At 43.9% G+C, this 17,182-nt stretch overlaps 1 pseudogene; it reads left to right on the top strand.

The window, feature by feature from the left end:
* The first annotated feature begins 3,083 nt into the window (after positions 1-3,083).
* Gcnt2-ps1 (glucosaminyl (N-acetyl) transferase 2, pseudogene 1) lies at positions 3,084-11,108 on the top strand (annotated as a pseudogene).
* The last annotated feature ends 6,074 nt before the right edge of the window (positions 11,109-17,182 follow it).

The raw sequence follows: 17,182 nt of genomic DNA, 5'->3' as shown, positions 1-17,182 counted from the left end.
TTATTTCAGTGTGTTTAGGACACTGACGGTTGGGCATACATTCGGTTGGTTGTGTGTTTTCCTCTCTTATTCTTTTCTGCAGTATGCGAGCTGGAATCCAGAGCCTTGCAACTTGCTAGACAAGAGCTGCCCTGAGACATGTTTTGAGCCACGGCTTTCGATGCCTCTTAGCACTGCAAAGAAAGGGAAGAAACACTGAGCTATTCTTAATATGGCCACTAGGGGGCAGCACCACATCTTGACAAGGGCTCCACTGCAGCGGGGTCCAGGGTGGAGTTGGGAGACCAGGATATTCGAATTCTTTTAATTTTTTCCAACCATTTAAAAGCATTAAATCATTCTAAGGTTTGAAAACTGTGTAAAAATATTCATCAAGCCACGCTGGGCCCCCAGCCTTAGTTTTGTTGCTCCTTGCTGTCTTAGGGTTTCTGTTGCTGTGACTGCTGTCAGGTAGCCAGCAGAAAAGATTGCTTAGCCTCTGACTACACTGAGTGTTTGGAAGCCCAGTGTCGCGTTGAGCTTTCCTCGGGGTGAGCTTTTAAGACAGAAGCCATGTTCTAGGTTGCCATACTTCTGTTAACAAGGACAATTAGCCAGGAGTGGAACTACAGAAGCTAAAAGACAGAGTTAGTACATTTAGAGACTTTCCCAGAAGTATATGGGCTTTGATAGGTTAGGCCTATGTCAAACAGAAGTTTGTCAGGTAGGGCTGAACATGTGCGGAGTTTACAATCTGGATGGTACTTCTATCATGGAGTCACTTGTGCTCAGTCCTGGGGCCCCCTTACATGATGACCAAAAGAGACTCGAGTCAGAAAGGATTTACTTCAGCTTATGACTCTCAGGTCACACTCTGTCACTGAGGGAAGTTAGAGTAGGAAGTCAAAGCAGGAACCTAAAGGCTAACTTCCCTCAGTGTTCCTCATCTTACTTTGACCACCTGCCCAAAGGTGGCATCACCCAGTAAGCCAGGCTCTCCCACATCAATCATTAACCAAGAAAATGTACCACAGGCTTGCCCTCAGGTCAATCTTGTAGGGATAGTTCCCCAACTGTGGTTTTCTCTCAAATGAGTCTATATGTGTCGAGGTGAAGGAAAAGAAGAAGGAGGGGGAGGAGGAGGGGGAAGAGGAGGTAGAGGAGGGGGAGGAGGAGGAGGAGGAGGTGGGGGAGGAGGAGGAGGGGAGGAGGGGAAGGAGGAGGAGGAGGGGAGGAGGGGGAGGAGAAGGAAGTAACCAGGACATCAGATTTAGAGGTAAGAAAGAGGCTCAGCCTAACTCATCCCTTTGGCTCTCCCATGAACAAGATGCTAAAAGTACAGTGGTCAACAGACAGATACAGTATTCCTGGAGCTTATTAAAGCAGACACACAATTATAGGGCAGACAGGATTCTGTTAGGTGGAGGGGCTTCCCAGCTTAGACTTGGGACAGCAGGAAAGAGTCACCAGGAATCCTATGCCACTCCAGGACCTGAAAAGTGAGAAGGACCTCTTTGAGACAGAGGAGAGACTATTTCAGCTTGGAGGCCTATGGAATCAGACGTCAGATTTCACTGCTGGGAGAAGTGGTCTTCATAGTCCTCTCTACCACAGTGGGTGAATGGTAAGGTCCAGGAGTTTTAAGCCAGCCTGACCATCCCCAAAAGGAAGGAAAGTCTAGTGTGACATATTTCTATAATCTTAGCACTAAGGAAGCTGAGGCAAGAGAGTCAGGAATTCAAGGCTAGCCCTAGGAGTGTATTGAGTTTAAGGTCAACATCTGCTACATGACACTCTGCTTCAAAAAGAAAGAAAGAAAGAAAGAAAGAAAGAAAGAAAGAAAGAAAGAAAGGAAAAGAAATGAAATGAATGGTAGTAGTGACAGGCACCTTTAATCCCAGCACTGGGGAGGAAGAGGCAGGTGAATCTTTGAGTTGGAGGCCAACCTGATCTACTAAGTTTCAGGATAGATAGGCTACACTGAGAAACTCTCTCTGGGGGGGGGAGGGGGGGAAGGGAGGGGGGAGAAGAAGGGAGGGAGGAAGGAAGGAGGAGAGAAGGAAAAAGAGACAAAGGAAGGGGCAGAAGGAAAAAGAGAGGGAAGGAACATTCAAGTTTAATACTCCACGGTGCTATTCACCCACTGTTAGACCAGTTGGTTTGCTTTTGAGTTTCAACTTCCCAGTCTGCAAAATGGGTATGCAGTCAGCATCTCTCTGGCTGTCAATGGGTCAATAGAAACAAACCTGCTACAGAATATTGGTCACCATGGACTAAGAAATGATAGGACAAACCTGGTGTATTATTATATCTCCATGAAAGGGGAAGAACAGGGTGGACTACTGTAAGTTTCAAAAATTGATGTGGAATTTTATATGATGACAGAAATTTAAGGTTATAATTGTTATAACAGACTGTATATTCATTCGAATTTTATTTAAGGTATATAGGCATATACAACTCGTTTCAACATGTAATGTAAAGTCTTAGTCTCTTGAAAGCTACCACCATAAACTGTTAAGGTTAGTTAGTTAGTTAGTTAGTTAGTTAGTTAGTTAGTAGTCAGTCAACTTATATTAGATATCTACCCAGCTGAGGCCTAAGCTTTGCATCATTGAAAGGTCTCCGTGTCTTTATTTTTGGCTGGCAAGTTCCGAGGGTCATACAACACCATTGGCTTCCATTTTTCTCCACTTGTAGATTGAGTTGACATGAAGAATGTTAATGTTACCTCCAACCTTGAAAAGTAAGACTACCTGTTCTTTATTTTTAGATCGAAATATTGGGCGATTGTGGCTAACGGGACCCGCCTCTGGCCAGCTGTGATGACCTTAACTTGAAGAAATTCAGTATCCCTTATATTGAAGTGACTTTGGTGTTTGCGATGGTGCTTTCTATGTGGGGAGTCTGCTCACAGAACACTTTAGTCTCGGCCCACATAAGGTGTCTATCCCGAGTCAGCAGTTGAGTCTCATTCTCATGGTGTTCACGAAGCCGTGACTTGGAGGGAAGTGTCCCCCTGTTCTCAACTCTGTCAGGGGATCATTGTCCCCGGCATCTCACACTCTCAGATTCCCTTAGTCCCTTCCCTGTCAGATGAGAACCACAGACTTGAGGTTGGTGCACTTTTCCATTAGAGCATTTCTTGCTTCACTTACTTCCTCTCCTTGACAAAACCGAGACGTTAGGGCAGATCGGGCCCCACCCTGCATCTGTCTTGTGGACTGCAAGACTGGTTGTCGTCGGTGAAACGAAATCCAGCAAGTGACTAATCCAGTCAGGAACATCGTAGAAAAAAAAATGAAGTGGAAGATGTTTACGTTTGTCACTGGGCTGACTGCTGTGTCCACGATTCTTTTATTCTTGTCTCTCAACAATTTAGTGCCACAAAAAATCCTGGACGATAAGAGGAAGCATGGACAATGCTTCAGTCCTTGCAGAAGTCTGTGGCATGATTGTGACAGAGGGAGAAAATGTCTTTGGTGGAAACACACCCATGGTCCCTCTGAAGAATATTCACACCAAAATCACTACATCGTGAGCCCTCTGTCAGCAGAAGAGGTCGGGTTCCCTTTGCCTTATGCAACAGTTGTTCACAAAGACTTCGGTACATTTGAAAGGCTCTTCAGGGCCAATACACTCCCCCGAACTGTGTCTGCTGTGCCCACGTGGGTGAGAAGACCACATCTGCTTTCACAGATTTGGTGAGAGAACTTCTGGGTTGTATCTCAAATGCCTTTCTAGCCTCAAAGAGGAAGTCTGTGGTCTACTTGGGCTTCTCCTGGCTCCAGGCTGACCTAAACTTCTCGAAAGATCTGAGCACCTCCCAAGTCCCCTGGAAATATGTCCCCAGCACCTGTGGGCAGGAATTCCCCCTGAGAACCAAGGAAATAGCTCAGTGCCCAAAAGGGCTTAAGGGGAAGAAGACTCTCCCTCCTCCTATCACCAGGACTAAATATAAATACTTGAAACAGAGGTACTGGCTGTTTTCCTTCATGCTGTGGATGTATATACCGTATAACCTCACTATTTATTTTGGCTCTGCCTATTAGTGTTCTGTCTAAGCTCCACCCCACAGTTACCTGGCAACAGCCAGGTATGCCTGACTTCACTATAAAAAGGGCTGCTTGCCCCCTCCTCACTCTTGCTCTCCAGCTCCTCTCTTGTTCTTGCCTTCTGCACCCTCTCCCTCCTCATTCCTCCCTCCCTCCCTCCCTCCCCCTCTCCCTCTCCCTCTCCCTCTCCCTCTCCCTCTCCCTCTCCCTCTCCCTCTCCCTCTCCCTCTCCCTCTCCCTCTCTCTCTCTCTCTCTCTCTCTCTCTCTCTCTCTCTCTCTCTCTCTCTCTGCCTTTCTCTGTCCCTACTACCCTCTTAACTCCCCTCCCTATAACCTGAATAAACTCTATTCTATACTATATGGTCGGTTGTGTTGCTCCTCCCTCATGGGGAAGGTATACTTCAACATAAGCCCACCGAGGTACCCCCTTCCCCCATACCTTACCACACCTCCATAGAACATATCCCTCCTCTCTTCATCTTTTTATAAACACATCACTGCCTATGTGACTGTGACAAGGGAATTTGTTAAGTTTGTCCTCGAGGAAAAGATGGCCGTTGACTTACTTGAGTGGTCAAAAGATACCTACTCTCCTGACAAACAATTCTGGGTGATACTAAGCAAGACTCCAAGTACAAGGGACTTACCTTCAATTCTGTATAAAGTAATAAGTGTCTGCATGTGTGTGTTTCTCCTTAAAAATGCCCCTGATTTATTTTGTCTGTTTGCCTAGACTTCCAAACTTTCTACACACCCTGAAGATGGTTCTATATGTCTGATTCCATAGAGTCATGCAGAGGAACTTATACACCTTACATGTATGTCACACATGTTGTGTCTGCCTATAGAACATACTTGCTAAATTTATCCTTGCATTATATATTCCAAATCTTTCCTCTAAGTCCCTGGGGTAGGGTGGGGGTGGAATTCAGATATTTTTTTTCCTTCCTTGTTTAGAAACTCCACATCTTAGATACTGGTTATTCGCTGTGGCCCTAGTAGGAGTGTCAACCATGTAAATGGAAGTCCTTTGTGGGCCAGGCTTACAGGAATCTTTAAGAACTTACCTTTATATAAAAACCTTTTTATACCTTGTACTAGTTATACATGGGTAGAAAAGTTTTCAATATTTTTTCATAAAATGATCTATTCTTGTGGAAAATCTGGGAAGTGCAGAAAACAAATAAGAAAGTCCAAAATATACATGGTCTCCTATATCTATCTGTCTGTCTACCTACCTACCTATCTACCTACCTATCTATCTATCTATCTATCTATCTATCTATCCATTTATCCATCCATCCATCCATTCACCTACCTACCTATCTATCCATCTATCATCTACCTATCTACTTATCTAGTTAGCTACCTACCTATCTACCTACCTACCTATCTATCTATCTATCTATCTATCTATCTATCTATCCATTTATCCATCCATCCATTCACCTACCTACCTATCTATCTATCCATCTATCATCTACCTATCTACTTATCTAGTTAGCTACCTACCTATCTACCTACCTACCTATCTATCTATCTATCTATCTATCTATCTATCTATCTATCCATTTATCCATCCATCCATTCACCTACCTACCTATCTATCTATCCATCTATCATCTACCTATCTACTTATCTAGTTAGCTACCTACCTATCTACCTACCTACCTACCTATTTTGTGCTGGAGATTGAATCTAGGCCCTTGAGTTCTTTAGTGTGAGCCACATGCCCAGCCTTCCTTCAGTCTCTGCACTGCTGAATGAAGTTTAGTCATAGTGATGATGTAATCTTGTATCCCTGATGCTTTCACCAGCCACATGGCTTTCCCAGGTCCTGGAAGCATCTGCTCTCACAGCGTGGGCAGACCACACTCTACTCTCCAGTCTCTAGTACTTGGCAACCCTCCTGGTTTGCTTTGCTTGATAGTGTCTACTATCAGCATACAAGGGAGTGGGTTTCATTGTGACTTTTGTATTCACATACATCATTCTGCCTAATAATACTTATTTGTCCCCCATTGCCTCCCTCTCTCCCTTCTTTCTCTGGTCCCTTCTCTCCCTAAGAACAGTCTTTCTTCTTCCTCCTCCTCATCCTCCTCCTCCTCTCCCCCTCCTCCTCTTCTTCTCCGCTTCCTCCTCGCTGTCCTCTTTCTCCCCTCCCCGCTTCTTATTCTTCTTCACCCGCTCCCACACAGAAAACATGTTATCGTTGTCTTTTCCCCTCATTGCCTTCTGCTGCTCTCTCATCCCTCTAGACTCCCTCCCCTCCCCAAGAGCCCCTTCCTATCTGTTTGCTTTGTAAAATGCTATTGTGACCAATGCCAAAGAACACCAGACATAAGCAACATCTTTTTGCATGCACCAACTTCACCACAGTGTCATGTGTTTGCATGTTTGTTTGTTGAAGCAGAGTTTAATCTTTGATTTGTAGGCCAAGCTGGCCTACTTAGATATGCCTCTGCCTTCTGAGGTCTGGGATTAAAGGGAACAACCAAGATCCAGCCTGTTTAGTCTTTGGAAATAAAATTACTAGGCCTGGTGGAGGCACATGCCTTTCTTTTTTTTCTTTTTTCTTTTTTTTTTTTTTTTTCGGAGCTGGGGACCGAACCCAGGGCCTTGCGCTTGCTAGGCAAGCGCTCTACCACTGAGCTAAATCCCCAACCCCCGGCACATGCCTTTAATCCCAGCACTGGAGAGGCAGGCTGAGGCAGGCTGAGGCAGGCTGAGGCAGGCTGGGGCAGGCTGAGTAAGCTGGTCTCTGTAAATTCCAGGCCAGCCTGGTCTACAAGCTCCAGGACAGCCAGAGCTACCCAGAGAAACACTGTTTTGAAAGAAACAAAAAAAAAAAAAAAAAGAAAGGGAAAGGAAAGGAAAAATAAACAAGTTACTAGGTTAAAAGAGGAACATTTGAAGTTCTGATACACATAACCAAATTGCTCTGACCCCATCCAAGCTTCCATAAGCCCAGGAGTATACAAGCTGGCTTATTTTATTGCTTTTCTGCTAACAATGGCAAATCTGTTGCATTTATTTTCTAAATTTTCTTGAATTAACAAGAGAAAAAATGACATCCCCCCTTTCATTTCTAAAACATGGAGATTAAATACTTTTGAAAAGTTATTTAGCTGTTTTTGTTGTTGTTTTATTTGCCAGCTTTCTGTAACGTAGAAGAGAGTGTGAGAGTGAAGAGAGAAAAGAGTAGAGCCTTGAGAGGGCTGTGGGAAATGAGATCAGCTTGGGTGTGTGCACACACCACAACACACAACACACACAACAACACACACACACAATACACACCACAACACATATATACTACAATACACATCACACACTACAATACACACCACATACAACACAAACACACACAACACAAACACACACAACACAAACACACACATACACACATTCAGTGCAACACACATCACACACAACAACACAAACACTCACACTACAACACACAATACACACATACACACCACAACACATTCAGTACAACACATACCACAGGCAATACGCACACCACAACACACATATACTATAACACATACCGCATACACACACACACCATACAACAACACACAACAGGCCTACAACACACACACATACACACCACAGCACACATACACTAACAAGACACACCAAACACAACAACACAAACATACACACTACAACACACACATACACACTGCAACACACAACACACACAATACACACAACACAAACACATACACCACAACACACACTATAACACACACCAGGCATACAACACATATAAATACACACACACTACAACACACACAACACACACACATATACACCACAACACACACTACAAGACACACAAAGCATACATACCAAACAAACACACATACACTACAAGACACACACTACAAGACACACACTACAACACACACACACTACAGCACATACTACAACACACATACACTATAACACACACACTACAACATAGACACACACACACAGATCATCTGAGTTGGTATGATTAAATCAAGAAGCAATCAGGTCCAGCAGATTGACTGACTGGTCGACCATGTAAGGTCAATCCTGCCCTTACGTGTCACTGTCCCATTTCTCCTGACTCCACACCTCCAGACTGGTTTGTAAAGTGCGGATATACTCAGACAGGGCTGTTATTAATAGGAGGCAACCACCATGACCTGGCATGCTATGCCTTTTGAAATAAATTGCTAGGTCAGGTGGTGGTGCATGCCTTTGATACCTTTGTTGGTAAAAGGTACAGCCACTATGAAGCCTTTTCTTTACCTCTTGTAAAACCCCTCCTGACCAGGGTCTGCGTCTTACATGTTCCCCAAAGTCACAGAATTCAAGACCATGGAGAAACTCTAAGTCACATGGATGATCTGGGCTGGAGAGATTGCTCAGCAGTTGAACGGCCTGACTGCTTTTACAGAGGACCTAGGTTCAATGTCCAGTACCCATGTGGCAGCTCCCAAGTATCTCTAACTCCAGTTCCAGGGCATCAGATACCCTTTTCTGGACTGAGTAGACCCCAGGCATGCAAACGATTCAGGCATACATGCATGTAGGCAAAACACTCATACATGTTAAAAGTGTGGGGTCTGTAATTTGACATTTATTTTATCTTGTTTCTAACACTTCTAAAAAAAAAATCTTTAACCCCACAGAATTTTTTTAGTGGCTCAGACTTCCAGCTACTCAATCCACAGTCGCTCATAATCTCTGGGACAGGATGTTCCTGGAGAGGGTGAGAAGCCTGCTTACCCTGCCTAAGAAGAACGAAGGCATTACCACAAGAAAATGGTAGCCTCAGGATATATAACCTGCCTCCAAATTCTTGCCAGTACCAAATCCTGCCAGTAGCTCAGGATTTCTTATCCCCAGTGGGGACATATTTGAGTGGGACACCCATCAAAGTTAAAGGTCAATGGAGTCTCTGTTAGGTCTCAAACTTGGAACAAATCGTTAGCTGATCAAAGTAGATTTGGTTGCCAGGTTCTCCCAGCATCCCTCAGTCCCTACTTACAGGGTATGGCTGGCAGACCCTGCCCCCAATATAAATTTCCCAACCCAGGGCTGGGCTGCCCTTCCTTTAGATGCCCTTCCCAGTCATTTTGATTACTCAGCCCTTACGGTCCGCCCTTGCTCTCCTGATCTCCTGGTTCCCCCCTCTCTTCCTCCCATCTGGCTCAGGGTCACGCTCACTCTGGTCTCTCCCAGATGTCTCTGCCTCTGTCTATGCTCTCTATGCCACTTGCCTACAATAAAAAAACAAAAAACAAAAAACAAAAAAAAAAAAAAACAAAAAAGCAAAAACAAAACAAAAAAAAAAAACTACATACTTTGGGAGTGGTCATGTCCTCTTTTTTATTTCTTTTCTTTTCCACTCCGTCTGAAACCACACAGGGAGCTAAATATAGGAGCACAACCTAAAGTGTGAAGAAAGGGTTTGAACGGTAATCCAGAATGCTGCTTCCGACATTTTGAGGCAGGCTCTGGAGAAAGGTCAAAGGGGAAGGCTATCCCGGAGTGACTAACCACAGCCCTGTACCTTTGGTGAGGGTGAGGCTCTTAGACCTTTGTAACTTCCCTGGCCTCTTCTTCCTAGAGCACTCCTGGAGCTGGGAGCCCCAAAGGAAAGGTCACACCTGGGCTTGGAGAATCAGGACCTCAGGTGTCTGCTCCCTGTGGCCACAATTTTCTAACCTCTGGGGTGTGAGTGGAGGCAAACAGTTCTTTCCATGTGCGCATTCCAGCTTTTATTGTTCCACTCATAAACAATGCAGCAAACTGCCTTTGCCCAGAAGAGGCTAAGGGGATTCCCACGGATGCCTCTGTGGAAGGTTTCCAGGCAATGTTATCCCTCTGGGAACCTGGTCTGTGGAGAAGAACTGGCTGGAAAAATACATGGAGAAGGAAATCGAAAGGACTTGGTTTCCTCACCATTACCTCCATCTACTCCCCCCACCCCCACCCCCACCCTGTGGCATCTAAGATCCAGGAGGCTTGGACCCATTTGGACTACACATATATTCTATATTTTCAGAACCAAGCACAGTGATTGGTGGGGTGAGGGGGAGGGGTGAAGATGGATGGATGAGTGACTGACTCACGCTTGACCATGGCACCTAAGATTTTCTGTTTCTAGAGATGTTTAATGAATAGCACGTAGCAGGGAGAAAGGGATGAAGAAGATCCTGGAGGGGCCGGAGGGGAAAGGCGGTGCAGGTGACCAAAACACATTGTGAATAACGGAACGAAAATAGCAACACTCTAAGAATAATTTGTTTCCTAGTATAATTTTCCCCCTTTTACTCAGTGAATTCACACTTAGAATTTGACCAGGTATCTCCATTCAATACATTTGCTTAAATGCAGGGAAAATGCAAAGAAAAAGGTAAAGCACATGATAATACGAGATGTGGAAAAAGACTGGTATTGGTATTCATTAAAGCCAGCACGTGTCTGAGGTTTTCATTCTGGCCTATGCATCCAGGGCATCATTTCTTACCTGTCATGTTATGCCATTAGTATCCATGGATACACTGACGATCAGGATGACATTTGACCTTCCGTGGAAAATAATGTTCATCTTACGTCCCTCCAGTTCCCTTTGTTGAAAATAAGATTTGAAAGAAATTCAAGAAACTAGTAAAAAGAAAACAAAACAATGAAGCAGTCCTTACTACAAAGTTCTGTGGAAAGGACACGGGTACAAAGAAAGGCAAAGATGGCTTGTGACGTGGATGTGGCTTAAGCATTGGGTTTTAACATCCTTGGCCTGGGAAAGATTTCTATCCTTTTCTCTATTGGTTGAAACTTGCATTCCCAAACTCCAACTCCCATCTCATTGACCGAGGCCACAAAGCCTCAGCCAAAGAAGAATTTGGGGCTTGAGGCCACCCCTCTTCCATTCTCACCCCTTAGTCAAAGGCCAGCCAGAGGAGAGAGGACCCTAACACCTCTTAACTCTCATGAACTCTAAGTGCATCTCATGTTGCACACAGACTATGACAATCTCTTCCCTTATTCTTTCAGACAAGGAGAAAGTTACAGATTTTAAGAGGTAACTGGCACTCTCTGGATTTTGAAACCCACATCAATTCATCTCTTCCAGAGTATCTCCTGTGATATTTGAACTTCACTCAATAACAGGCTAAAATGAGAAATGAACTCCAGAGCCAGGGGGCTAGTGACATGGCTTAGTGATAAAAGGGCCTGTGGCCAAACCTAAGGACCTGAGTTCAATCCTCCAGGACCCATACGGTGAAAGGAAAAAAAACCAGCTGTTCTCTGACACATACACACACACACACACACACACACACACACACACACAATTTTTTTTTTTTAAAGAAAGGAAAAAACCGGGGCTGGGATTTGGCTCAGTGGTAGAGCGCTTGCCTAGGAAGCGCAAGGCCCTGGGTTCGGTCCCCAGCTCCGAAAAAAAGAACCAAAAAAAAAAAAAAAAAAAGAAAGAAAGGAAAAAACCTGGGACCCTGTAGAGTTGCAAGTGTATGAGAACCTTTCTTCTGACTTTAAAGATCAACCAAACAAATTAACATCCTTCTTTCTTTTTTTAAATTTTGTTTACTTTTGAGAAAAACTCTTATTATGTTACTCATGCCAACCTTAGACTCCATCCTTCAGGGTCTGTCTCCCAAGGGTCCTCTTAGGAGGACCAGTGTGCATTTCCACATCCTGCCTTTGATGAAACTTAGTGGAGCCTCTTTCCTTCGTTGGTAACACATTGGCCACACAGAGAGCAAAGCACAAGCTGTCTCATTGCAGACTGGTCTGTAAGACACAGGGAGGCTGGGGTTCCCGGGCTTGGTGACCTTGAAGCAAGGGGGACCTGTTTCTTTGACCTTTGTTCTATCTGAGCCATCCACTGAGACTGAACAAAGGAGGTGACACTCCCTGACACGCTCAATCTAATGTAGAACTCAACCCACAGAAGCCCTGTTTTTCCTTTCCGTACCTTCAAAATCAGATTATGAACTCGATCAGGAATAGACACCCATAACACCTGTGTCTAAGATGTATCCAACATGTAAAATATACCCACCCTTATAAAATACGTCTGATGGCTAATCTTGGTTCTCAACGTGAAATATTTGGAACTAAGAAAGCTCAGTTGAAGCATTTCCCTCTATCAGACTGGCTGGTGGGCATGTTTGGGGGCATTTTCTTGATTGGCAATGATATAGGATGGCCCAAACTTCTGTGGGCGGTACTATTCCTAGGCGAGTGGGCCTGAGCTGTATAGGAAAGGTTGCTGAACACGAGGAGCCTAGGAGTAAGGCACTACTGGTCAGGGCTCCATGTTCTATACGTCACTTCCGGTTTCCAGGTTCCCGCTGGAGTTCTACCTCCTTCCCTTCCTCATGGACTATAAGCTAAGATGAAAGGGAAGCTCTCCTCCCCAACTTGCTTTCGATCATGGTCTTTATACACAGCAACAGAAAACCAACCACCACAGCGTCCAACCTAAAACTATAAATATACTCAGGTCAAACCTGTTGATTTTCTGCAACAAAGCGGGGCTGTCGAAACTCCGGTGGTTTGGGGCTCAAAGCAGCCCACAAAGCCTGCTATGGCACGCCAACACCGAAGGGCTCTAGAGCTTTCAGCTCCAGTTCCAACCGTGGTCCTCCTCAGTCACATTTCTTTTTTTTTTTTTTTTTTTTTTTTTGTTCTTTTTTTTTTTTTTTTTTCGGAGCTGGGGACCGAACCCAGGGCCTTGCGCTTCCTAGGCAAGCGCTCTACCACTGAGCTAAATCCCCAACCCCTCAGTCACATTTCTTGACCCAACTTGACAAGACCAGCTTCGTTTCCCCTTCCCTATTGCCCTGTTTCCAGCCATTTTAAATTAAACCCTAGAACCTGATCATTTTCTACCCATTACCCTTCTGGGTGGCTTGTCTTCAAAGTCTAAAATTAGCTCGGACACCAATGAGCAACCATGGGCAGAGTGTCATAGCTGCCTTGCCGCCATAGTCTTCCAGTAGCTGCACCACACACCAGTGTGGGTTTTTTTAGAAATGAAGGGGGGGAAAAAAAAACAACCTAAGACTCATGGGTGACTAGCTGTGAAGGGAAACCCACATCCAGACATCCAGAGGCTGATTATTGGATTCTTCTCCAGACTGAGATACAGGGGTTCAAGGAGGGGCTTATCTTCTCAAATTACACCCAGCGGGAGCTAAGAGTGGGCAAACGCGGGACTCTTAGAGGCTGGGAGCCTGTGGAGAGCCTCCTCCCTTCACCCAATCCGGGGAACTTTTTAACTAGGCTCCCTGGCTATTTTAAACCCCTGATGCTTCAGGCTATTTCCTGTGGCTGCTGACATTCAGGAAAGTGAGGCTCCGAGTTCAACTATAATAAAAATTAAAACTGTAATTTAAAAAGGGGGGTGGGGAGAGTGGGAAATGATCCCAACAAGACGCCTGTGAGCTTCATATTAAAAAAAAAAAAAAAATCCAGGCTTTTTTCTTTCTCTGAAATCTCATCAGGCTTCCCTAGATTCAAAAAGTTTCCACCAACTTCTTTAGCTTCTAATTTGGGCCCAGAGGCGATGTCATGATAAAGTGAATTGTGGGAAATCTACGTTGGGTGGCATAGGTGAGAGTGAAGAAATCCCTTGACACGGGGCGCTGGTGTAAATTCAGTTCTCAGTGTATCGTTAACTGGATGTAATAAAAACTGGTTACTGTCCTTCAGCGAGAGTATGCCCTAAGGAGGTAGCATTGTGTTCCGTTGACCTCTGAAACGAATACACACCCTGAGATTTATTGAATGGTGAGCAGGTCTATCCTGGTTCCCGATTTCTTTACACATGGTCACCTCCTGAATTTGGAATGCCAGGGCGTCAACTCTGAGCAAATGGCCGAGCTGGGTTGAGCCTACTCTTTTCCTCTTGGGTCACTCTTTGCCCTCCTGTTGGACATGCATAAAACTCCGGATATAGAATGGTTTCCTCTGGAGCAGTGAAGAGGCTCCAGAAAGAAAGAGGCTTTCAGAGATGGCTAAGAGCACCTGCCGTTCTCACAGAGGACCTGGGTTCAGTTGCCTACGTCCACAGGGTAGTTCAGAGCTGTTTGTAAGTCCAGTTTCAGGGAATCCAATAGCCTTCTTGTGACGTTCTCCAGCCCCAGGCATGCCCATGGTACACATACGTAAGTGTGGGCAAAACACTTAGGCACACAAAGTAAAAATAAAACAACAACAACAACAAAAAAAACAACAACAAAATATAATCATGCTCACTTTTTATTATTTATGGGTAGGTGTGTGCACACATGTGTATGCACCTCTGTGTGCACATGGAGGTCAAAGGACAACCTGTGGGTGCCTTCTCTCCTGTCATGTAGGTCCTAGGAATGGAACTCAGGTCGTCAGGCGTTATCAGTCACATACCTCTCCTGCAGAGCCATCTTCTCACAGACCCATCATTCATTCTTCTTAAAATGACTAGTGTTATGCAAAATAATACTGTCAACAATCATGGGCCTTTCTAGAAGGACCCTTGTGGCATTTCGGGTGAGGCACAAGGCTCTACTGCTGTTTTTAACAAAATCTCAATCGTTCGATTTTACCAATGAAACTCGGGAGCTAGATGCTGGGGTGAAAGCCTGCTAGCTCAGAAAGGCAGAGAACGAACCCAGTTGACTTCCTCCTCAACCAACGTCCCACAAGCCATTCCCTCTCTCATGCTGCCTCAAAAAACCTCCATGTCTCTCCCTCCTGCTTCTTGTTTCTCTATCCATCTTCCTGACTTTCCCTTACTCTCTCTGGTTTTTCTTAATAATCCTATGTTCACTTCCTGTCAACTAGTTGCTTGCTCTGCCTCTTGACCTATGGTTGACTTTATTTAATCCTGTTTACAATATTCAAGCAGAGAGCTCTTAGATTAAAGGTGTGTGCTAAGGCTGAGCCACACCTCAACTAAACACAAGGTTGTTGTTTTTTGTTTCAGTAAATAACACTATCTTAGGGTTCACAGTATGATCAAATATCCAGCAGCTTTCAAACTGCAATCAAGCACCAGCTACCTCCTCTGTGCTTCATAACCAAAACCAGAGAGTTGCAAAGTCTAGGAACAGTGAGATGACTCCAGCTGCTCTCGGAGTAGCTACAAGGGGTAGAAAGATGCTAAATTTGAGGTGAGGGCCAAGTACAACGCTGACATCATCATCTAGATAAACTAGGAGACAAGACCATGGGAATGGTTGGACCAGTTCAGGCAAGCATAATTAGGCACTGACATCTGCATTGACTCTTCCCCACAGTCGAGTTCATTTGAGGTGTACCTGGAGGAAGTCGAAATATTAATACAAATTAGAGGAACTGTTTTCTTCTTAGAAAAGATCTTCCCCTCCCATCCTGTATTGAGGAAGTGGTGCACTCTACGGCGTTCTAGATGGACACCTTAAGGAAAGCAACTTCTGTTGGAGTTACACAGACAAGACTATTCTACAGCGAAATCTACAGCACAACCAGTTCCTGTAGCAACTAGAGACTGAGACCTAAGGATTTGCCCACAGGTCATTTGTGGAGGTCATTCCCAAGGCCTCAGATGCATGTGACCCAGAGCTGGGGGCCAGTTCATAATTAGCTGCTGTGGGAAATTGGACCTTCTGGGGCACTGGCCTTGCGTGCTAAAAGAGTGATCATGAAACGGTGACAGGAAGCCATGTGGAGGGGACAGACCAGCATCTCTCTCACTGACAGGATATAAATCGTGTCTTCCTGTTTGCTTTGGCGTTTCTTTATCTTTTATTTTTGTTTAGTTTACTATCGTCTGTGTGTGCACACATGGTGTGGCAGTGTACACAGAAGAGAGAACAGCTTTCAGAAGTCTGTTCTCTCCTGTTACCTCGTGGGGCCCAGGGATGGAGCTCCAGGCAGCCAGGCTTTGCAGCAAGCACCTTTACCCACTGAGCCATCTCAAGAGCCCCTGGTGTCTTGGTTTTGTATATACACATATACACATACATATACATACATGCATACGCATACATATACATCATATATGCATATACACACATTACATACACATATGCATACATATACATATGCATCATATTCACATACACATATATTACATATACATATACATCATATACATACACATACTCATACACAAACACATACACATGCACCATATACATATACATACACACATACACATATGCATACACATACATATACATATGTATCATGTACATATGCATACACAAACACACACATACATATACTTATGCATCATATACACATACACATACACATACATTACATATACATCATATACACATACATACACATATACATATGCATATGCATACACATACACATACATATACTTATACATCATATACACATACACATACACATACATTACATATACATCATATACACATACATACACATATACATATGCATATGCATACACATACACATACATATACTTATACATCATATACACATACACATACACATACATTACATATACATCATATACACATACATACACATATACATATGCATATGCATACACATACACATACATATACTTATACATCATATACACATACACATACACATACATTACATATACATCATATACACATACATACACATATACATATGCATATGCATACACATACATACACATATACATAACATTATGACCATGTACATATGTGTATGCATACACATACATATGCATATACATCATATACATATGCATGTGCATACACATACATATACATCATATATACATACATTACATATACATATACATACAAACACATACACACATACACACACACATACACACACATATATATATATATATGGAATTGAACCCACAGCTTCCAACACACTAAGTAATGGTCTACAACTGAGCTACACTGGAGATTCTCCCGTGTTTTTTTTTAATCAAAATGTGTGTGTCTGCAAGTAGGAGGGTCAAACAAAAGTACAAAATATGAACTGTCTACTACAATAGCATATTGACCCTCTTATTAAGGTGCAGTGGGAAAACAGGTATGCTCAGTGTGGCACACAGGTTCGTGTATCAGTCTTATAAATCAGCTGGATTCTCTCACCAGTATGAGCACGGAAGCGGGAGCATTCGGTC

The sequence above is a fragment of the Rattus norvegicus genome, chromosome 17 (genome assembly GCF_036323735.1).
Source record: "Rattus norvegicus strain BN/NHsdMcwi chromosome 17, GRCr8, whole genome shotgun sequence".
NCBI classification, from domain to species: domain Eukaryota; kingdom Metazoa; phylum Chordata; class Mammalia; order Rodentia; family Muridae; genus Rattus; species Rattus norvegicus.
Note: the sequence above shows the minus strand (reverse complement) of the source record. Positions and strands in the feature narration are given on the sequence as shown.